We start from the raw sequence: 24,679 nt of genomic DNA, 5'->3' as shown, positions 1-24,679 counted from the left end.
TCCCAAACCGCTGCGCAGAAGTAAACCAAACTTCACCCAATAGTGTATTTTATCACAATCTAGTAGTTACATTTGGAAATTTAGTTCTAGGACATTTGATTTGAGCGCAATCTTCAAACTTAATTAAAAAAAGTCATTTAAGGCTTTTCACAGTGAGATCTATGCGATATGGCCGAGAAATGTAATTTTGATGTTAACTCCCAAACCGCTGCGCAGAAGTCAACCAAACTTCACCCAATAGTGTATTTTATCACAATCTAGTAGTTACATTTGGAAATTTAGTTCTAGGACATTTGATTTGAGCGCAATCTTCAAACTTAATTAAAAAAAGTCATTTAAGCGTTTTCACAGTGAGATCTATGCGATATGGCCGAGAAATGTAATTTTGATGTTCACTCCCAAACCGCTGCGCAGAAGTCAACCAAACTTAACCCAATAGTGTATTTTATCACAATCTAGTAGTTACATGTGGAAATTTGGTTCTAGGACATTTGATTTGAGCGCAATCCTCAAACTTAGGTCAAAAAAGCCATTTAAGCCTTTTCACAGTGAGATCTATGCGATATGGCCGAGAAATGTAATTTTGATGTTAACTCCCAAACCGCTGCGCAGAAGTAAACCAAACTTCACCCATTAGTGTATTGTATCACAATCTAGTGGTTACATGTGGACATTTGGTTCTAGGACATTTGATTTGAGCGCAATCCTCAAACTTAGGTCAAAAAAGCCATTTAAGCCTTTTCACAGTGAGATCTATGCGATATGGCCGAGAAATGTAATTTTAATGTTAACTCCCAAACCGCTGCGCAGAAGTCAACCAAACTTCACCCAATAGTGTATTTTATCACAATCTAGTAGTTACATTTGAAAATTTTGTTCTAGGACATTTTGTTTGAGCGCAATCATCAAACTTAATTAAAAAAGTCATTTAAGCCTTTTCACAGTGAGATCTATGCGATATGGCCGAGAAATGTAATTTTGATGTTAACTCCCAAACCGCTGCGCAGAAGTCAACCAAACTTCACCCAATAGTGTATTGTATCACAATCTAGTAGTTACATTTGAAAATTTTGTTCTAGGACATTTTGTTTGAGCGCAATCATCAAACTTAATTAAAAAAGTCATTTAAGCCTTTTCAAAGTGAGATTTATGCGATATGGCCGAGAAATGTAATTTTGATGTTAACTCCCAAACCGCTGCGCAGAAGTCAACCAAACTTCACCCAATAGTGTATTGTATCACAATCTAGTAGTTACATTTGAAAATTTCGTTCTAGGATATTTGGTTTGAGCGCAATCTTCAAACTTAATTAAAAAAAGTCATTTAAGCCTTTTCACAGTGAGATCTATGCGATATGGCCGAGAAATGTAATTTTGATGTTCACTCCCAAACCGCTGCGCAGAAGTCAACCAAACTTCACCCAATAGTGTATTTAATCACAATCTAGTAGTTACATGTGGAAATTTGGTTCTAGGACATTTGATTTGAGCGCAATCCTCAAACTTAGGTCAAAAAAGCCATTTAAGCCTTTTCACAGTGAGATCTATGCGATATGGCCGAGAAATGTAATTTTGATGTTAACTCCCAAACCGCTGCGCAGAAGTCAACCAAACTTCACCCAATAGTGTATTGTATCACAATCTAGTAGTTACATTTGAAAATTTTGTTCTAGGACATTTGGTTTGAGCGCAATCATTAAACTTAATTAAAAAAGTCATTTAAGCCTTTTCACAGTGAGATCTATGCGATATGGCCGAGAAATGTAATTTTGATGTTAACTCCCAAACCGCTGCGCAGAAGTCAACCAAACTTCAACCAATAGTGTATTGTATCACAATCTAGTAGTTACATTTGAAAATTTTGTTCTAGGACATTTTGTTTGAGCGCAATCATCAAACTTTATTAAAAAAGTGATTTAAGCCTTTTCACAGTGAGATCTATGCGATATGGCCGAGAAATGTAAATTTGATGTTAACTCCCAAACCGCTGCGCAAAAGTCAACCAAACTTCACCCAATAGTGTATTGTATCACATTCTAGTAGTTACATTTAAAAATTTCGTTCTAGGACATTTGGTTTGAGCGCAATCATTAAACTTAATTAAAAAAGTCATTTAAGCCTTTTCACAGTGAGATCTATGCGATATGGCCGAGAAATGTAATTTTGATGTTAACTCCCAAACCGCTGCGCAGAAGTCAACCAAACTTCACCCATTAGTGTATTGTATCACAATCTAGTAGTTACATGTGGAAATTTGGTTCCAGGACATTTGATTTGAGCGCAATCCTCAAACTTAGGTCAAAAAAGCCATTTAAGCCTTTTCACAGTGAGATCTATGCGATATGGCCGAGAAATGTAATTTTGATGTTAACTCCCAAACCGCTGCGCAGAAGTAAACCAAACTTCACCCATTAGTGTATTGTATCACAATCTAGTAGTTACATGTGGAAATTTGGTTCTAGGACATTTGATTTGAGCGCAATCCTCAAACCTAGGTCAAAAAAGCCATTTAAGCCTTTTCACAGTGAGATCTATGCGATATGGCCGAGAAATGTAATTTGGATGTTAACTCCCAAACCGCTGCGCAGAAGTAAACCAAACTTCACCCAATAGTGTATTTTATCACAATCTAGTAGTTACATTTGGAAATTTAGTTCTAGGACATTTGATTTGAGCGCAATCTTCAAACTTAATTAAAAAAAGTCATTTAAGGCTTTTCACAGTGAGATCTATGCGATATGGTCGAGAAATGTAATTTTGATGTTAACTCCCAAACCGCTGCGCAGAAGTCAACCAAACTTCACCCAATAGTGTATTTTATCACAATCTAGTAGTTACATTTGGAAATTTAGTTCTAGGACATTTGATTTGAGCGCAATCTTCAAACTTAATTAAAAAAAGTCATTTAAGCGTTTTCACAGTGAGATCTATGCGATATGGCCGAGAAATGTAATTTTGATGTTCACTCCCAAACCGCTGCGCAGAAGTCAACCAAACTTAACCCAATAGTGTATTTTATCACAATCTAGTAGTTACATGTGGAAATTTGGTTCTAGGACATTTGATTTGAGCGCAATCCTCAAACTTAGGTCAAAAAAGCCATTTAAGCCTTTTCACAGTGAGATATATGCGATATGGCCGAGAAATGTAATTTTGATGTTAACTCCCAAACCGCTGCGCAGAAGTAAACCAAACTTCACCCATTAGTGTATTGTATCACAATCTAGTAGTTACATGTGGAAATTTGGTTCTAGGACATTTGATTTGAGCGCAATCCTCAAACCTAGGTCAAAAAAGCCATTTAAGCCTTTTCACAGTGAGATCTATGCGATATGGCCGAGAAATGTAATTTGGATGTTAACTCCCAAACCGCTGCGCAGAAGTAAACCAAACTTCACCCAATAGTGTATTTTATCACAATCTAGTAGTTACATTTGGAAATTTAGTTCTAGGACATTTGATTTGAGCGCAATCTTCAAACATAATTAAAAAAAGTCATTTAAGGCTTTTCACAGTGAGATCTATGCGATATGGTCGAGAAATGTAATTTTGATGTTAACTCCCAAACCGCTGCGCAGAAGTCAACCAAACTTCACCCAATAGTGTATTTTATCACAATCTAGTAGTTACATTTGGAAATTTAGTTCTAGGACATTTGATTTGAGCGCAATCTTCAAACTTAATTAAAAAAAGTCATTTAAGCGTTTTCACAGTGAGATCTATGCGATATGGCCGAGAAATGTAATTTTGATGTTCACTCCCAAACCGCTGCGCAGAAGTCAACCAAACTTAACCCAATAGTGTATTTTATCACAATCTAGTAGTTACATGTGGAAATTTGGTTCTAGGACATTTGATTTGAGCGCAATCCTCAAACTTAGGTCAAAAAAGCCATTTAAGCCTTTTCACAGTGAGATATATGCGATATGGCCGAGAAATGTAATTTTGATGTTAACTCCCAAACCGCTGCGCAGAAGTAAACCAAACTTCACCCATTAGTGTATTGTATCACAATCTAGTAGTTACATGTGGAAATTTGGTTCTAGGACATTTGATTTTAGCGCAATCCTCAAACTTAGGTCAAAAAAGCCATTTAAGCCTTTTCACAGTGAGATCTATGCGATATGGCCGAGAAATGTAATTTTGATGTTAACTCCCAAACCGCTGCGCAGAAGTAAACCAAACTTCACCCATTAGTGTATTGTATCACAATCTAGTAGTTACATGTGGAAATTTGGTTCTAGGACATTTGATTTGAGCGCAATCCTCAAACTTAGGTCAAAAAAGCCATTTAAGCCTTTTCACAGTGAGATCTATGCGATATGGCCGAGAAATGTAATTTTGATGTTAACTCCCAAACCGCTGCGCAGAAGTAAACCAAACTTCACCCAATAGTGTATTGTATCACAATCTAGTAGTTACATTTGAAAATTTTGTTCTAGGACATTTTGTTTGAGCGCAATCATCAAACTTAATTAAAAAAGTCATTTAAGCCTTTTCACAGTGAGATCTATGCGATATGGCCGAGAAATGTAATTTTAATGTTAACTCCCAAACCGCTGCGCAGAAGTCAACCAAACTTCACCCAATAGTGTATTTTATCACAATCTAGTAGTTACATTTGAAAATTTTGTTCTAGGACATTTTGTTTGAGCGCAATCATCAAACTTAATTAAAAAAGTCATTTAAGCCTTTTCACAGTGAGATCTATGCGATATGGCCGAGAAATGTAATTTTGATGTTAACTCCCAAACCGCTGCGCAGAAGTCAACCAAACTTCACCCAATAGTGTATTGTATCACAATCTAGTAGTTACATTTGAAAATTTTGTTCTAGGACATTTTGTTTGAGCGCAATCATCAAACTTTATTAAAAAAGTCATTTAAGCCTTTTCAAAGTGAGATTTATGCGATATGGCCGAGAAATGTAAATTTGATGTTAACTCCCAAACCGCTGCGCAGAAGTCAACCAAACTTCACCCAATAGTGTATTGTATCACATTCTAGTAGTTACATTTAAAAATTTCGTTCTAGGACATTTGGTTTGAGCGCAATCATTAAACTTAATTAAAAAAGTCATTTAAGCCTTTTCACAGTGAGATCTATGCGATATGGCCGAGAAATGTAATTTTGATGTTAACTCCCAAACCGCTGCGCAGAAGTCAACCAAACTTCACCCAATAGTGTATTGTATCACAATCTAGTAGTTACATTTGAAAATTTCGTTCTAGGATATTTGGTTTGAGCGCAATCTTCAAACTTAATTAAAAAAAGTCATTTAAGCCTTTCCACAGTGAGATCTATGCGATATGGCCGAGAAATGTAATTTTGATGTTCACTCCCAAACCGCTGCGCAGAAGTCAACCAAACTTCACCCAATAGTGTATTGTATCACAATCTAGTAGTTACATGTGGAAATTTGGTTCTAAGACATTTGATTTGAGCGCAATCCTCAAACTTAGGTCAAAAAAGCCATTTAAGCCTTTTCACAGTGAGATCTATGCGATATGGCCGAGAAATGTAATTTTGATGTTAACTCCCAAACCGCTGCGCAGAAGTCAACCAAACTTCACCCATTAGTGTATTGTATCACAATCTAGTAGTTACATGTGGAAATTTGGTTCTAGGACATTTGATTTGAGCGCAATCCTCAAACTTAGGTCAAAAAAGCTATTTAAGCCTTTTCACAGTGAGATCTATGCGATATGGCCGAGAAATGTAATTTTGATGTTAACTCCCAAACCGCTGCGCAGAAGTAAACCAAACTTCACCCATTAGGGTATTGTATCACAATCTAGTAGTTACATGTGGAAATTTGGTTCTAGGACATTTGATTTGAGCGCAATCCTCAAACTTAGGTCAAAAAAGCCATTTAAGCCTTTTCACAGTGAGATCTATGCGATATGGCCGAGAAATGTAATTTTGATGTTAACTCCCAAACCGCTGCGCAGAAGTCAACCAAACTTCACCCAATAGTGTATTGTATCACATTCTAGTAGTTACATTTGGAAATTTGGTTCTAGGACATTTGATTTGAGCGCAATCCTCAAACTTAGGTCAAAAAAGCCATTTAAGCCTTTTCACAGTGAGATCTATGCGATATGGCCGAGAAATGTAATTTTGATGTTAACTCCCAAACCGCTGCGCAGAAGTCAACCAAACTTCACCCAATAGTGTATTTTATCACAATCTAGTAGTTACATTTGGAAATTTAGTTCTAGGACATTTGGTTAGAGCGCAATCTTCAAACTTAATTAAAAAAAGTCATTTAAGCCTTTTCACAGTGAGATCTATGCGATATGGCCGAGAAATGTAATTTTGATGTTCACTCCCAAACCGCTGCGCAGAAGTCAACCAAACTTCACCCAATAGTGTATTTTATCACAATCTAGTAGTTACATTTGAAAATTTTGTTCTAGGACATTTTGTTTGAGCGCAATCATCAAACTTAATTAAAAAAGTCATTTAAGCCTTTTCACAGTGAGATCTATGCGATATGGCCGAGAAATGTAATTTTGATGTTAACTCCCAAACCGCTGCGCAGAAGTCAACCAAACTTCACCCAATAGTGTATTGTATCACAATCTAGTAGTTACATTTGAAAATTTTGTTCTAGGACATTTTGTTTGAGCGCAATCATCAAACTTTATTAAAAAAGTCATTTAAGCCTTTTCAAAGTGAGATTTATGCGATATGGCCGAGAAATGTAAATTTGATGTTAACTCCCAAACCGCTGCGCAGAAGTCAACCAAACTTCAGCCAATAGTGTATTGTATCACATTCTAGTAGTTACATTTAAAAATTTCGTTCTAGGACATTTGGTTTGAGCGCAATCATTAAACTTAATTAAAAAAGTCATTTAAGCCTTTTCACAGTGAGATCTATGCGATATGGCCGAGAAATGTAATTTTGATGTTAACTCCCAAACCGCTGCGCAGAAGTCAACCAAACTTCACCCAATAGTGTATTGTATCACAATCTAGTAGTTACATTTGAAAATTTCGTTCTAGGATATTTGGTTTGAGCGCAATCTTCAAACTTAATTAAAAAAAGTCATTTAAGCCTTTCCACAGTGAGATCTATGCGATATGGCCGAGAAATGTAATTTTGATGTTCACTCCCAAACCGCTGCGCAGAAGTCAACCAAACTTCACCCAATAGTGTATTGTATCACAATCTAGTAGTTACATGTGGAAATTTGGTTCTAAGACATTTGATTTGAGCGCAATCCTCAAACTTAGGTCAAAAAAGCCATTTAAGCCTTTTCACAGTGAGATCTATGCGATATGGCCGAGAAATGTAATTTTGATGTTAACTCCCAAACCGCTGCGCAGAAGTCAACCAAACTTCACCCATTAGTGTATTGTATCACAATCTAGTAGTTACATGTGGAAATTTGGTTCTAGGACATTTGATTTGAGCGCAATCCTCAAACTTAGGTCAAAAAAGCTATTTAAGCCTTTTCACAGTGAGATCTATGCGATATGGCCGAGAAATGTAATTTTGATGTTAACTCCCAAACCGCTGCGCAGAAGTAAACCAAACTTCACCCATTAGGGTATTGTATCACAATCTAGTAGTTACATGTGGAAATTTGGTTCTAGGACATTTGATTTGAGCGCAATCCTCAAACTTAGGTCAAAAAAGCCATTTAAGCCTTTTCACAGTGAGATCTATGCGATATGGCCGAGAAATGTAATTTTGATGTTAACTCCCAAACCGCTGCGCAGAAGTCAACCAAACTTCACCCAATAGTGTATTGTATCACATTCTAGTAGTTACATTTGGAAATTTGGTTCTAGGACATTTGATTTGAGCGCAATCCTCAAACTTAGGTCAAAAAAGCCATTTAAGCCTTTTCACAGTGAGATCTATGCGATATGGCCGAGAAATGTAATTTTGATGTTAACTCCCAAACCGCTGCGCAGAAGTAAACCAAACTTCACCCAATAGTGTATTGTATCACAATCTAGTAGTTACATGTGGAAATTTGGTTCTAAGACATTTGATTTGAGCGCAATCCTCAAACTTAGGTCAAAAAAGCCATTTAAGCCTTTTCACAGTGAGATCTATGCGATATGGCCGAGAAATGTAATTTTGATGTTAACTCCCAAACCGCTGCGCAGAAGTCAACCAAACTTCACCCAATAGTGTATTTTATCACAATCTAGTAGTTACATTTGGAAATTTAGTTCTAGGACATTTGGTTAGAGCGCAATCTTCAAACTTAATTAAAAAAAGTCATTTAAGCCTTTTCACAGTGAGATCTATGCGATATGGCCGAGAAATGTAATTTTGATGTTCACTCCCAAACCGCTGCGCAGAAGTCAACCAAACTTCACCCAATAGTGTATTTTATCACAATCTAGTAGTTACATTTGAAAATTTTGTTCTAGGACATTTTGTTTGAGCGCAATCATCAAACTTAATTAAAAAAGTCATTTAAGCCTTTTCACAGTGAGATCTATGCGATATGGCCGAGAAATGTAATTTTGATGTTAACTCCCAAACCGCTGCGCAGAAGTCAACCAAACTTCACCCAATAGTGTATTGTATCAAAATCTAGTAGTTACATTTGAAAATTTTGTTCTAGGACATTTTGTTTGAGCGCAATCATCAAACTTTATTAAAAAAGTCATTTAAGCCTTTTCAAAGTGAGATTTATGCGATATGGCCGAGAAATGTAAATTTCATGTTAACTCCCAAACCGCTGCGCAGAAGTCAACCAAACTTCACCCAATAGTGTATTGTATCACATTCTAGTAGTTACATTTAAAAATTTCGTTCTAGGACATTTGGTTTGAGCGCAATCATTAAACTTAATTAAAAAAGTCATTTAAGCCTTTTCACAGTGAGATCTATGCGATATGGCCGAGAAATGTAATTTTGATGTTAACTCCCAAACCGCTGCGCAGAAGTCAACCAAACTTCACCCAATAGTGTATTGTATCACAATCTAGTAGTTACATTTGAAAATTTCGTTCTAGGACATTTGGTTTGAGCGCAATCTTCAAACTTAATTAAAAAAAGTCATTTAAGCCTTTTCACAGTGAGATCTATGCGATATGGCCGAGAAATGTAATTTTGATGTTCACTCCCAAACCGCTGCGCAGAAGTCAACCAAACTTCACCCAATAGTGTATTGTATCACAATCTAGTAGTTACATGTGGAAATTTGGTTCTAGGACATTTGATTTGAGCGCAATCCTCAAACTTAGGTCAAAAAAGCCATTTAAGCCTTTTCACAGTGAGATCTATGCGATATGGCCGAGAAATGTAATTTTGATGTTAACTCCCAAACCGCTGCGCAGAAGTCAACCAAACTTCACCCATTAGTGTATTGTATCACAATCTAGTAGTTACATGTGGAAATTTGGTTCTAGGACATTTGATTTGAGCGCAATCCTCAAACTTAGGTCAAAAAAGCTATTTAAGCCTTTTCACAGTGAGATCTATGCGATATGGCCGAGAAATGTAATTTTGATGTTAACTCCCAAACCGCTGCGCAGAAGTCAACCAAACTTCACCCATTAGTGTATTGTATCACAATCTAGTAGTTACATGTGGAAATTTGGTTCTAGGACATTTGATTTGAGCGCAATCCTCAAACTTAGGTCAAAAAAGCCATTTAAGCCTTTTCACAGTGAGATCTATGCGATATGGCCGAGAAATGTAATTTTGATGTTAACTCCCAAACCGCTGCGCAGAAGTCAACCAAACTTCACCCATTAGTGTATTGTATCACAATCTAGTAGTTACATGTGGAAATTTGGTTCTAGGACATTTGATTTGAGCGCAATCCTCAAACTTAGGTCAAAAAAGCCATTTAAGCCTTTTCACAGTGAGATCTTTGCGATATGGCCGAGAAATGTAATTTTGATGTTAACTCCCAAACCGCTGCGCAGAAGTAAACCAAACTTCACCCATTAGTGTATTGTATCACAATCTAGTAGTTACATGTGGAAATTTGGTTCTAGGACATTTGATTTGAGCGCAATCATCAAACTTAATTAAAAAAGCCATTTAAGCCTTTTCACAGTGAGATCTATGCGATATGGCCGAGAAATGTAATTTTGATATTCACTCCCAAACCGCTGCGCAGAAGTCAACCAAACTTCACCCAATAATGTATTGTATCACAATCTAGTAGTTACATTTGAAAATTTTGTTCTAGGACATTTGATTTGAGCGCAATCATCAAACTTTATTAAAAAAGTCATTTAAGCCTTTTGACAGTGAGATCTATGCGATATGGCCGAGAAATGTAATTTTGATATTCACTCCCAAACCGCTGCGCAGAAGTCAACCAAACTTCACCCAATAGTGTATTGTATCACAATCTAGTAGTTACATTTGAAAATTTTGTTCTAGGACATTTTGTTTAAGCGCAATCATCAAACTTAATGAAAAAAGTCATTTAAGCCTTTTCACAGTGAGATCTATGCGATATGGCCGAGAAATTTAATTTTGATGTTAACTCCCAAACCGCTGCGCAGAAGTCAACCAAACTTCACCCAATAGTGTATTGTATCACAATCTAGTAGTTACATTTAAAAATTTTGTTCTAGGACATTTTGTTTGAGCGCAATCATCAAACTTAATTAAAAAAGTCATTTAAGCCTTTTCACAGTGAGATCTATGCGATATGGCCGAGAAATGTAATTTTGATGTTAACTCCCAAACCGCTGCGCAGAAGTCAACCAAACTTCACCCAATAGTGTATTTTATCACAATCTAGTAGTTACATTTGGAAATTTAGTTCTAGGACATTTGATTTGAGCGCAATCTTCAAACTTAATTAAAAAAAGTCATTTAACACTAGAAAACCCAACATTTTTTTAGCCGACTGGAAAGCCCAGAAGGGGATCAGATGATCCCCACAACTCTGGATATCCACAATTAGCATCTGTATATGTGCAAATGAGTGTGTCATTGTCTCTCAAATAGGCCACTCAAGCACACAAGCAAACAACTTTACTCTAACCCACAAGGGTTGGTCAGTTTACACTGACTCTTGCCATGATAGTTTCAGTTATTATTTGAGTTTTATTTTTGAATATGGTTTTATTTTATTCATTCACTGCTCTGCCCATTTTTTCTTCTTCTCCTATAGCACACACAGGCAACTTTATGTATAAATTACTGCAATGAAATAAACAAACGCACAGACCATTGCAACGTGTATAAAGTTATAATGAATGAAATAATCAATACATTTGTGACGACAAAAAAATCTCAAATGTTTTGGTCTCACAACCCAACCCAAGTGTGATCAGCTCTGCCATGTGGCTTTCTGAATGCAAAGTCAAGGGGCGGGGGATGTGCTTATCTAGATGACCGAGCTCGTGTGAGCGAACGACAGTCGACTGGCGGGGTGGATTTGAACAGGAGCAGGAAATTATGGTGGCTGAGAGGTGTCAGGCGAAATGCAAAGTCTCAACACTTTGCAAATAAAAAAAAGCATGAACCCCAATTGCAATCGCTTTGCAAAAGCAAAAAAAGCATGAATGCTAACCGCCACAACACGATCCCCAGTTCCTAAAGCGCAATTGCAAATTGGCAAAAGCACGAACCCTAATTGCCACAACACAACAGCAAATGGTTCGTAGCACGAATGGCTCAGAAGGTGAATGCAAAGACACAGCAGCAAAAATCCCGCAACAGAACAGCAAAATCCCACAACACGACGGCAAGAGGATGACCTGGAAGTACAAAAAAATTAAGATTAAAAAAAAAAAAAAAAAGGACGACATATTGTATATTGCTGTATGTGCTATCTGACCATCTCTACGGACCTCTGTGAAGTTGGCCCCCTCCCCCCCATCAGACATATTTATATAAAAATGATGTCAATCGTTTGTACTGTAAAAGCTTTGTTAGTGCTGCTTTCGTTCAAGAGATATTTACAGTTCTTTTTGAGTAAATCTGAGGTCAGCTAGCCCCCCATTTCAATTCAGAATTGTGTCTGTCATTTGTGCTAGTTTGTGCTGCAACGGTTTTGTAGATCAGTATTATGCTTTTATTGAGATATTAATTTTAAGTGGTGACGTCACTCGTAGCTTTTCCTTAGCTTAGCTCCCGTGGCTAATAGAGCATACCAACTCTCTCAATAACAGAGGTGTGTCCTAACAACTAACACGAACGTAGCACAAACGAATGGCAGCACTTCAGGACCATTTTGCAGTAAATGAGGGGCTTAGAGTGACGTCATCACTCAAAATTAATATCTAAAGCCCCCCAATTTACTGCGAAACGGACCCGAATTTGTTTGTGTTATGATCGTGCTTGTTAGGTAGGTAGCTAGGACACCCCTCTGTTATTGGGAGTTGGTATGTTGCATTAGCCGCGGGAGCTAAGCTAAGGAAAAGCTACGAGTGACGTAACCACTCGAAATTAATATCTGAATAAAAGCATAATACTGATCTACAAAACCATTGCAGCACAAACGATTGACACAATTGTTAATTGAAATGGGGGGCTAGCTGACCTCAGATTTACCTATATAAGAATTGTAAGTATCTCTACAACGAAAGCAGCTCAAACAAAACTTTTACAGCACAAACGATTGACATCATTTCTATATAAATTTGCGTCTGATGGGGGGGGGGGGGACTTCACAGAGGTCCGTACAGATAGTCACAAAGCACATATAGCAATATAAAAAGTGTCATCCTTTTTTTTTTTTTTTTTTTTTAACTTCCGGTCATCCTTTTGCCGAGTCCTTGCTGAGTGAGGCTGCTTTCTCTTTCGCTACTACTACTAGTCAGGCTACTTTCAGACACTTATTTCTTACTTGCCTACTGTAGGTTGATACATTTGTAGGTAGATTTTTTTATTTCTTGGTCAAGCCAAAAAAAGTTCTTTCAATCAAAATATATATTTTCAATCGAGAAAAAAAAGTCACTTGAATGAAAGCAAAATGTGTTTGAACAAGTCAGGCTGCTGTTTCTTTACTTGCAACCAGCCATTAGCTGTGGAAGGGGGTTGGGCGTCAGGCTACTCTCAGACACTTTTTACTTGACAATAAACTGCTAAACTTCTGAGGATATTTTGACAGTATTTTAATACTTCTAATTTATTCGGATGTATTTGTTTGAATACCCTCTACATGTTAAAAATTTTTTTTGAAAGGATCAGTTAACAATTTACTGTGGATATACATTGATATACATAGATATTCAGAAATACTACAACAAAGCACACCAAGCAACAGTGGTAACAAGAAAAACACCTCACATGAAATGGCTGGAAAAAAATATGCAAAACTAGTAAATACCACTCTTGGTTCAGAAACAAGCTATCATTCAGGCAACTTTTGCATTCAAACACATTTTGCTTTCATTCAAGTGACTTTTATTTTCTATTGAAAATATATACTTTGATTGAAGGCACTGTTTTTGGGGATTGACTAAGACATACACAAATCTACCTACAAATTTATCAAACCTACAGTAGGCAAGTAAGAAATAAGTGTCTGAAAGTAGCCTGACTAATAGTAGTAGCGAAAGAGAAAGCAGCCTCACTCAGCAAGGTTTTGCCCAACCCCCCCTCAGGTAAAGTAGCCTGACTGAGCCTGTTTCGCCCATCCCCCTCCTCAGCTAAAGTAGCCTGACTGAGCCTGTTTCGCCCCAACCCCCTCTTCAGCTAAAGTAGCTTGACTATCAGACACGTATTTCTTATTTGACACTAACTGCTAAACTGCCCAAAATGGGACACCCTTGGTAGTTTTAGGAAGCACCAAAACCCCTGGTGGTTCTAGTGTAAAGCAACATAGGATAACAATGACAAAACAACCCAAATTTAATTTCTGAAAGATTTATTTGTTCCCATGACACACAGTCCACCAGCAAAAACGAGGCGCTGCCAAATAAAGAAGTGTACGGGGGGGGGAATGTCTCATGTCTGTCAGAAATGTGGCCGATTGACTTGTGGCTCATGCTGTACGCCTTACCCAGTGATGTGTCAGGATTGTTTGTATACAGTACACTGTACAGTTTTTTGTTTTGCTCTAAATAAATCTTTCAGAGATTGAAATTCGGTTATTTTGTCTTTGTTATCCTACATTGGTTTAGGCTTAGAGTCTACATTATAAGCCTGCTGGAAATGGATTCAAGATGAAAAAAAAAAAAAAAGGATTGCTAAAATATAGTTCAATATACTATGAAAGTCAACCTGTTCAGCTACACATCCACATTAGGTCTGTGGCATATTTACTGTAGCTAAATGCTTCATTCCCACATACATACACATTTGCTTTTTTTTCCCCCTTTCTTTCTCTATGTAGAGATAGAAAAACACTCCGGTTTCCTCCCACATTCCTAAGACGTGCATGCTAGGCTGATTGATCATTCCAAATTGTCCGTAGGCGTGAGTACCAACGACCACCATCAACGACCACAATAGATGTGCAAATTAGGATCAGATGATCCCTCTCTGGGCACAAAAGGTATATTCATCAACTGATCCCTCCTTGGGTTTTCTAGTGTTAAGCCTTTTCACAGTGAGATCTATGCGATATGGCCGAGAAATGTAATTTTGATGTTCACTCCCAAACCGCTGCGCAGAAGTCAACCAAACTTCACCCATTAGTGTATTGTATCACAATGTAGTAGTTAGATGTGGAAATTTGGTTCTAGGACATTTGATTTGAGCGCAATCCTCAAACTTAGGTCAAAAAAGCCATTTAAGCCTTTTCACAGTGAGATCTATGCGATATGGCCGAGAAATGTAATTTTGATGTTAACTCCCAAACCGCTGCGCAGAAGTAAACCAAACTTCACCCAATAGTGTATTTTATCATAATCTAGTAGTTACATTTGGAAATTTAGTTCTAGGACATTTGGTTTGAACGCAATCTTCAAACTTAATTAAAAAAAGTCATTTAAGCCTTTTCACAGTGAGATCTATGCGATATGGCCGAGAAATGTAATTTTGATGTTCACTCCCAAACCGCTGCGCAGAAGTCAACCAAACTTCACCCATTAGTGTATTGTATCACAATCTAGTAGTTACATGTGGAAATTTGGTTCTAGGACATTTGATTTGAGCGCAATCCTCAAACTTAGGTCAAAAAAGCCATTTAAGCCTTTTCACAGGGAGATCTATGCGATATGGCCGAGAAATGTAATTTTGATGTTAACTCCCAAACCGCTGCGCAGAAGTAAACCAAACTTCACCCAATGGTGTATTTTATCATAATCTAGTAGTTACATTTGGAAATTTAGTTCTAGGACATTTGGTTTGAGCGCAATCTTCAAACTTAATTAAAAAAAGTCATTTAAGCCTTTTCACAGTGAGATCTATGCGATATGGCCGAGAAATGTAATTTTGATGTTAACTCCCAAACCGCTGCGCAGAAGTAAACCAAACTTCACCCAATAGTGTATTTTATCATAATCTAGTAGTTACATTTGGAAATTTAGTTCTAGGACATTTGGTTTGAACGCAATCTTCAAACTTAATTAAAAAAAGTCATTTAAGCCTTTTCACAGTGAGATCTATGCGATATGGCCGAGAAATGTAATTTTGATGTTCACTCCCAAACCGCTGCGCAGAAGTCAACCAAACTTCACCCATTAGTGTATTGTATCACAATCTAGTAGTTACATGTGGAAATTTGGTTCTAGGACATTTGATTTGAGCGCAATCCTCAAACTTAGGTCAAAAAAGCCATTTAAGCCTTTTCACAGGGAGATCTATGCGATATGGCCGAGAAATGTAATTTTGATGTTAACTCCCAAACCGCTGCGCAGAAGTAAACCAAACTTCACCCAATGGTGTATTTTATCATAATCTAGTAGTTACATTTGGAAATTTAGTTCTAGGACATTTGGTTTGAGCGCAATCTTCAAACTTAATTAAAAAAAGTCATTTAAGCCTTTTCACAGTGAGATCTATGCGATATGGCCGAGAAATGTAATTTTGATGTTAACTCCCAAACCGCTGCGCAGAAGTCAACCAAACTTCACCCATTAGTGTATTGTATCACAATCTAGTAGTTACATGTGGAAATTTGGTTCTAGGACATTTGATTTGAGCGCAATCCTCAAACTTAGGTCAAAAAAGCCATTTAAGCCTTTTCACAGTGAGATCTATGCGATATGGCCGAGAAATGTAATTTTGATGTTAACTCCCAAACCGCTGCGCAGAAGTAAACCAAACTTCACCCATTAGTGTATTGTATCACAATCTAGTAGTTACATGTGGAAATTTGGTTCTAGGACATTTGATTTGAGCGCAATCCTCAAACTTAGGTCAAAAAAGCCATTTAAGCCTTTTCACAGTGAGATCTATGCGATATGGCCGAGAAATGTAATTTTGATGTTAACTCCCAAACCGCTGCGCAGAAGTCAACCAAACTTCACCCAATAGTGTATTGTATCACAATCTAGTAGTTACATTTGGAAATTTAGTTCTAGGACATTTGGTTTGAGCGCAATCTTCAAACTTAATTAAAAAAAGTCATTTAAGGCTTTTCACAGTGAGATCTATGCATTATGACCGAGAAATGTAATTTTGATGTTAACTCCCAAACCGCTGCGCAGAAGTCAACCAAACTTCACCCATTAGTGTATTGTATCACAATCTAGTAGTTACATGTGGAAATTTGGTTCTAGGACATTTGATTTGAGCGCAATCCTCAAACTTAGGTCAAAAAAGCCATTTAAGCCTTTTCACAGTGAGATCTATGCGATATAGCCGAGAAATGTAATTTTGATGTTAACTCCCAAACCGCTGCGCAGAAGTAAACCAAACTTCACCCATTAGTGTATTGTATCACAATCTAGTAGTTACATGTGGAAATTTGGTTCTAGGACATTTGATTTGAGCGCAATCCTCAAACTTAGGTCAAAAAAGCCATTTAAGCCTGTTCAAAGTGAGATCTATGCGATATGGCCGAGAAATGTAAATTTCATGTTAACTCCCAAACCGCTGCGCAGAAGTCAACCAAACTTCACCCAATAGTGTATTTTATCACATTCTAGTAGTTACATTTAAAAATTTCGTTCTAGGACATTTGGTTTGAGCGCAATCATTAAACTTAATTAAAAAAGTCATTTAAGCCTTTTCACAGTGAGATCTATGCGATATGGCCGAGAAATGTAATTTTGATGTTAACTCCCAAACCGCTGCGCAGAAGTCAACCAAACTTCACCCAATAGTGTATTGTATCACAATCTAGTAGTTACATTGGAAAATTTCGTTCTAGGACATTTGGTTTGAGCGCAATCTTCAAACTTAATTTAAAAAAGTCATTTAAGCCTTTTCACAGTGAGATCTATGCGATATGGCCGAGAAATGTAATTTTGATGTTCACTCCCAAACCGCTGCGCAGAAGTCAACCAAACTTCACCCAATAGTGTATTGTATCACAATCTAGTAGTTACATGTGGAAATTTGGTTCTAGGACATTTGATTTGAGCGCAATCCTCAAACTTAGGTCAAAAAAGCCATTTAAGCCTTTTCACAGTGAGATCTATGCGATATGGCCGAGAAATGTAATTTTGATGTTAACTCCCAAACCGCTGCGCAGAAGTCAACCAAACTTCACCCATTAGTGTATTGTATCACAATCTAGTAGTTACATGTGGAAATTTGGTTCTAGGACATTTGATTTGAGCGCAATCCTCAAACTTAGGTCAAAAAAGCTATTTAAGCCTTTTCACAGTGAGATCTATGCGATATGGCCGAGAAATGTAATTTTGATGTTAACTCCCAAACCGCTGCGCAGAAGTAAACCAAACTTCACCCATTAGTGTATTGTATCACAATCTAGTAGTTACATGTGGAAATTTGGTTCTAGGACATTTGATTTGAGCGCAATCCTCAAACTTAGGTCAAAAAAGCCATTTAAGCCTTTTCACAGTGAGATCTATGCGATATGGCCGAGAAATGTAATTTTGATGTTAACTCCCAAACCGCTGCGCAGAAGTCAACCAAACTTCACCCAATAGTGTATTGTATCACAATCTAGTAGTTACATTTGGAAATTTAGTTCTAGGACATTTGGTTTGAGCGCAATCTTCAAACTTAATTAAAAAAAGTCATTTAAGGCTTTTCACAGTGAGATCTATGCATTATGACCGAGAAATGTAATTTTGATGTTAACTCCCAAACCGCTGCGCAGAAGTCAACCAAACTTCACCCATTAGTGTATTGTATCACAATCTAGTAGTTACATGTGGAAATTTGGTTCTAGGACATTTGATTTGAGCGCAATCCTCAAACTTAGGTCAAAAAAGCCATTTAAGCCTTTTCACAGTGAGATCTATGCGATATAGCCGAGAAATGTAATTTTGATGTTAACTCCCAAACCGCTGCGCAGAAGTAAACCAAACTTCACCCATTAGTGTATTGTATCACAATCTAGTAGTTACATGTGGAAATTTGGTTCTAGGACATTTGATTTGAGCGCAATCCTCAAACTTAGGTCAAAAAAGCTATTTAAGCCTTTTCACAGTGAGATCTATGCGATATGGCCGAGAAATGTAATTTTGATGTTAACTCCCAAACCGCTGCGCAGAAGTCAACCAAACTTCACCCAATAGTGTATTGTATCACAATCTAGTAGTTACATTTGGAAATTTAGTTCTAGGACATTTGGTTTGAGCGCAATCTTCAAACTTAATTAAAAAAAGTCATTTAAGGCTTTTCACAGTGAGATCTATGCATTATGACCGAGAAATGTAATTTTGATGTTAACTCCCAAACCGCTGCGCAGAAGTCAACCAAACTTCACCCATTAGTGTATTGTATCACAATCTAGTAGTTACATGTGGAAATTTGGTTCTAGGACATTTGATTTGAGCGCAATCCTCAAACTTAGGTCAAAAAAGCCATTTAAGCCTTTTCACAGTGAGATCTATGCGATATAGCCGAGAAATGTAATTTTGATGTTAACTCCCAAACCGCTGCGCAGAAGTAAACCAAACTTCACCCATTAGTGTATTGTATCACAATCTAGTAGTTACATGTGGAAATTTGGTTCTAGGACATTTGATTTGAGCGCAATCCTCAAACTTAGGTCAAAAAAGCCATTTAAGCCTGTTCAAAGTGAGATCTATGCGATATGGCCGAGAAATGCAAATTTCATGTTAACTCCCAAACCGCTGCGCAGAAGTCAACCAAACTTCACCCAATAGTGTATTTTATCACATTCTAGTAGTTACATTTAAAAATTTCGTTCTAGGATATTTGGTTTGAGCGCAATCATTAAACTTAATTAAAAAAGTCATTTAAGCCTTTTCACAGTGAGATCTATGCGATATGGCCGAGAAATGTAATTTTGATGTTAACTCCCAAACCGCTGCGCAGAAGTCAACCAAACTTCACCCAATAGTGTATTGTATCACAATCTAGTAGTTACATTTGAAAATTTCGTTCTAGGACATTTTGTTTGAGCGCAATCTTCAAACTTAATTAAAAAAAGTCATTTAAGCCTTTTCACAGTGAGATCTATGCGATATGGCCGAGAAATGTAATTTTGATGTTCACTCCCAAACCGCTGCGCAGAAGTCAACCAAACTTCACCCAATAGTGTATTGTATCACAATCTAGTAGTTACATGTGGAAATTTGGTTCTAGGACATTTGATTTGAGCGCAATCCTCAAACTTAGGTCAAAAAAGCCATTTAAGCCTTTTCACAGTGAGATCTATGCGATATGGCCGAGAAATGTAATTTTGATGTTAACTCCCAAACCGCTGCGCAGAAGTCAACCAAACTTCACCCATTAGTGTATTGTATCACAATCTAGTAGTTACATGTGGAAATTTGGTTCTAGGACATTTGATTTGAGCGCAATCCTCAAACTTAGGTCAAAAAAGCTATTTAAGCCTTTTCACAGTGAGATCTATGCGATATGGCCGAGAAATGTAATTTTGATGTTAACTCCCAAACCGCTGCGCAGAAGTAAACCAAACTTCACCCATTAGTGTATTGTATCACAATCTAGTAGTTACATGTGGAAATTTGGTTCTAGGACATTTGATTTGAGCGCAATCCTCAAACTTAGGTCAAAAAAGCCATTTAAGCCTTTTCACAGTGAGATCTATGCGATATGGCCGAGAAATGTAATTTTGATGTTAACTCACAAACCGCTGCGCAGAAGTCAACCAAACTTCACCCAATAGTGTATTGTATCACAATCTAGTAGTTACATTTGGAAATTTAGTTCTAGGACATTTGGTTTGAGCGCAATCTTCAAACTTAATTAAAAAAAGTCATTTAAGGCTTTTCACAGTGAGATCTATGCATTATGACCGAGAAATGTAATTTTGATGTTAACTCCCAAACCGCTGCGCAGAAGTCAACCAAACTTCACCCATTAGTGTATTGTATCACAATCTAGTAGTTACATGTGGAAATTTGGTTCTAGGACATTTGATTTGAGCGCAATCCTCAAACTTAGGTCAAAAAAGCCATTTAAGCCTTTTCACAGTGAGATCTATGCGATATAGCCGAGAAATGTAATTTTGATGTTAACTCCCAAACCGCTGCGCAGAAGTAAACCAAACTTCACCCATTAGTGTATTGTATCACAATCTAGTAGTTACATGTGGAAATTTGGTTCTAGGACATTTGATTTGAGCGCAATCCTCAAACTTAGGTCAAAAAAGCCATTTAAGCCTTTTCACAGTGAGATCTATGCGATATGGCCGAGAAATGTAATTTTGATGTTAACTCCCAAACCGCTGCGCAGAAGTCAACCAAACTTCACCCAATAGTGTATTTTATCACAATCTAGTAGTTACATTTGGAAATTTAGTTCTAGGACATTTGGTTTGAGCGCAATCTTCAAACTTAATTAAAAAAAGTCATTTAAGCCTTTTCACAGTGAGATCTATGCGATATGGCCGAGAAATGTAATTTTGATGTTCACTCCCAAACCGCTGCGCAGAAGTCAACCAAACTTCACCCAATAGTGTATTTTATCACAATCTAGTAGTTACATTTGAAAATTTTGTTCTAGGACATTTTGTTTGAGCGCAATCATCAAACTTAATTAAAAAAGTCATTTAAGCCTTTTCACAGTGAGATCTATGCGATATGGCCGAGAAATGTAATTTTGATGTTAACTCCCAAACCGCTGCGCAGAAGTCAACCAAACTTCACCCAATAGTGTATTGTATCACAATCTAGTAGTTACATTTGAAAATTTTGTTCTAGGACATTTTGTTTGAGCGCAATCATCAAACTTTATTAAAAAAGTCATTTAAGCCTGTTCAAAGTGAGATTTATGCGATATGGCCGAGAAATGTAAATTTCATGTTAACTCCCAAACCGCTGCGCAGAAGTCAACCAAACTTCACCCAATAGTGTATTGTATCACATTCTAGTAGTTACATTTAAAAATTTCGTTCTAGGACATTTGGTTTGAGCGCAATCATTAAACTTAATTAAAAAAGTCATTTAAGCCTTTTCACAGTGAGATCTATGCGATATGGCCGAGAAATGTAATTTTGATGTTAACTCCCAAACCGCTGCGCAGAAGTCAACCAAACTTCACCCAATAGTGTATTGTATCACAATCTAGTAGTTACATTTGAAAATTTCGTTCTAGGACATTTGGTTTGAGCGCAATCTTCAAACTTAATTAAAAAAAGTCATTTAAGCCTTTTCACAGTGAGATCTATGCGATATGGCCGAGAAATGTAATTTTGATGTTCACTCCCAAACCGCTGCGCAGAAGTCAACCAAACTTCACCCAATAGTGTATTGTATCACAATCTAGTAGTTACATGTGGAAATTTGGTTCTAGGACATTTGATTTGAGCGCAATCCTCAAACTTAGGTAAAAAAAGCCATTTAAGCCTTTTCACAGTGAGATCTATGCGATATGGCCGAGAAATGTAATTTTGATGTTAACTCCCAAACCGCTGCCCAGAAGTCAACCAAACTTCACCCATTAGTGTATTGTATCACAATCTAGTAGTTACATGTGGAAATTTGGTTCTAGGACATTTGATTTGAGCGCAATCCTCAAACTTAGGTCAAAAAAGCTATTTAAGCCTTTTCACAGTGAGATCTATGCGATATGGCCGAGAAATGTAATTTTGATGTTAACTCCCAAACCGCTGCGCAGAAGTAAACCAAACTTCACCCATTAGTGTATTGTATCACAATCTAGTAGTTACATGTGGAAATTTGGTTCTAGGACATTTGATTTGAGCGCAATCCTCAAACTTAGGTCAAAAAAGCCATTTAAGCCTTTTCACAGTGAGATCTATGCGATATGGCCGAGAAATGTAATTTTGATGTTAACTCCCAAACCGCTGCGCAGAAGTCAACCAAACTTCACCCATTAGTGTATTGTATCACAATCTAGTAGTTACATGTGGAAATTTGGTTCTAGGACATTTGATTTGAGCGCAATCCTCAAACTTAGGTCAAAAAAGCCATTTAAGCCTTTTCACAGTGAGATCTATGCGATATGGCCGAGAAATGTAATTTTGATGTTAACTCCCAAACCGCTGCGCAGAAGTAAACCAAACTTCACCCATTAGTGTATTGTATCACAATCTAGTAGTTACATGTGGAAATTTGGTTCTAGGACATTTGATTTGAGCGCAATCATCAAACTTAATTAAAAAAGCCATTTAAGCCTTTTCACAGTGAGATCTATGCGATATGGCCGAGAAATGTAATTTTGATGTTCACTCCCAAACCGCTGCGCAGAAGTCAACCAAACTTCACCCAATAATGTATTGTATCACAATCTAGTAGTTACATTTGAAAATTTTGTTCTAGGACATTTTGTTTAAGCGCAATCATCAAACTTTATTAAAAAAGTCATTTAAGCCTTTTGACAGTGAGATCTATGCGATATGGCCGAGAAATGTAATTTTGATGTTAACTCCCAAACCGCTGCGCAGAAGTAAACCAAACTTCACCCAATAGTGTATTGTATCACAATCTAGTAGTTACATTTAAAAATTTTGTTCTAGGACATTTTGTTTGAGCGCAATCCTCAAACTTAGGTCAAAAAAGTCATTTAAGCCTTTTCACAGTGAGATCTATGCGATATGGCCGAGAAATGTAATTTTGATGTTAACTCTCAAACCGCTGCGCAGAAGTCAACCAAACTTCACCCAATAGTGTATTGTATCACAATCTAGTAGTTACATTTGAAAATTTTGTTCTAGGACATTTTGTTTGAGCGCAATCATCAAACTTCATTAAAAAAGTCATTTAAGCCTTTTCACAGTGAGATCTATGCGATATGGCCGAGAAATGTAATTTTGATGTTAACTCCCAAACCGCTGCGCAGAAGTCAACCAAACTTCACCCATTAGTGTATTGTATCACAATCTAGTAGTTACATGTGGAAATTTGGTTCTAGGACATTTGATTTGAGCGCAATCCTCAAACTTAGGTCAAAAAAGCCATTTAAGCCTTTTCACAGTGAGATCTATGCGATATGGCCGAGAAATGTAATTTTGATGTTAACTCCCAAACCGCTGCGCAGAAGTCAACCAAACTTCACCCAATAGTGTATTTTATCACAATCTAGTAGTTACATTTGGAAATTTAGTTCTAGGACATTTGATTTGAGCGCAATCTTCAAACTTAATTTAAAAAAGTCATTTAAGCCTTTTCACAGTGAGATCTATGCGATATGGCCGAGAAATGTAATTTTGATGTTCACTCCCAAACCGCTGCGCAGAAGTCAACCAAACTTCACCCATTAGTGTATTGTATCACAATCTAGTAGTTACATGTGGAAATTTGGTTCTAGGACATTTGATTTGAGCGCAATCCTCAAACTTAGGTCAAAAAAGCCATTTAAGCCTTTTCACAGTGAGATCTATGCGATATGGCCGAGAAATGTAATTTTGATGTTAACTCCCAAACCGCTGCGCAGAAGTCAACCAAACTTCACCCATTAATGTATTGTATCACAATCTAGTAGTTACATGTGGAAATTTGGTTCTAGGACATTTGATTTGAGCGCAATCCTCAAACTTAGGTCAAAAAAGCCATTTAAGCCTTTTCACAGTGAGATCTATGCGATATGGCCGAGAAATGTAATTTTGATGTTAACTCTCAAACCGCTGCGCAGAAGTCAACCAAACTTCACCCAATAGTGTATTGTATCACAATCTAGTAGTTACATTTGAAAATTTTGTTCTAGGACATTTTGTTTGAGCGCAATCATCAAACTTCATTAAAAAAGTCATTTAAGCCTTTTCACAGTGAGATCTATGCGATATGGCCGAGAAATGTAATTTTGATGTTAACTCCCAAACCGCTGCGCAGAAGTCAACCAAACTTCACCCATTAGTGTATTGTATCACAATCTAGTAGTTACATGTGGAAATTTGGTTCTAGGACATTTGATTTGAGCGCAATCCTCAAACTTAGGTCAAAAAAGCCATTTAAGCCTTTTCACAGTGAGATCTATGCGATATGGCCGAGAAATGTAATTTTGATGTTAACTCCCAAACCGCTGCGCAGAAGTCAACCAAACTTCACCCAATAGTGTATTTTATCACAATCTAGTAGGTACATTTGGAAATTTAGTTCTAGGACATTTGATTTGAGCGCAATCTTCAAACTTAATTAAAAAAAGTCATTTAAGCCTTTTCACAGTGAGATCTATGCGATATGGCCGAGAAATGTAATTTTGATGTTCACTCCCAAACCGCTGCGCAGAAGTCAACCAAACTTCACCCATTAGTGT

The sequence above is a fragment of the Corythoichthys intestinalis genome, chromosome 1 (genome assembly GCF_030265065.1).
Source record: "Corythoichthys intestinalis isolate RoL2023-P3 chromosome 1, ASM3026506v1, whole genome shotgun sequence".
Lineage (NCBI taxonomy): Eukaryota > Metazoa > Chordata > Actinopteri > Syngnathiformes > Syngnathidae > Corythoichthys > Corythoichthys intestinalis.
Note: the sequence above shows the minus strand (reverse complement) of the source record.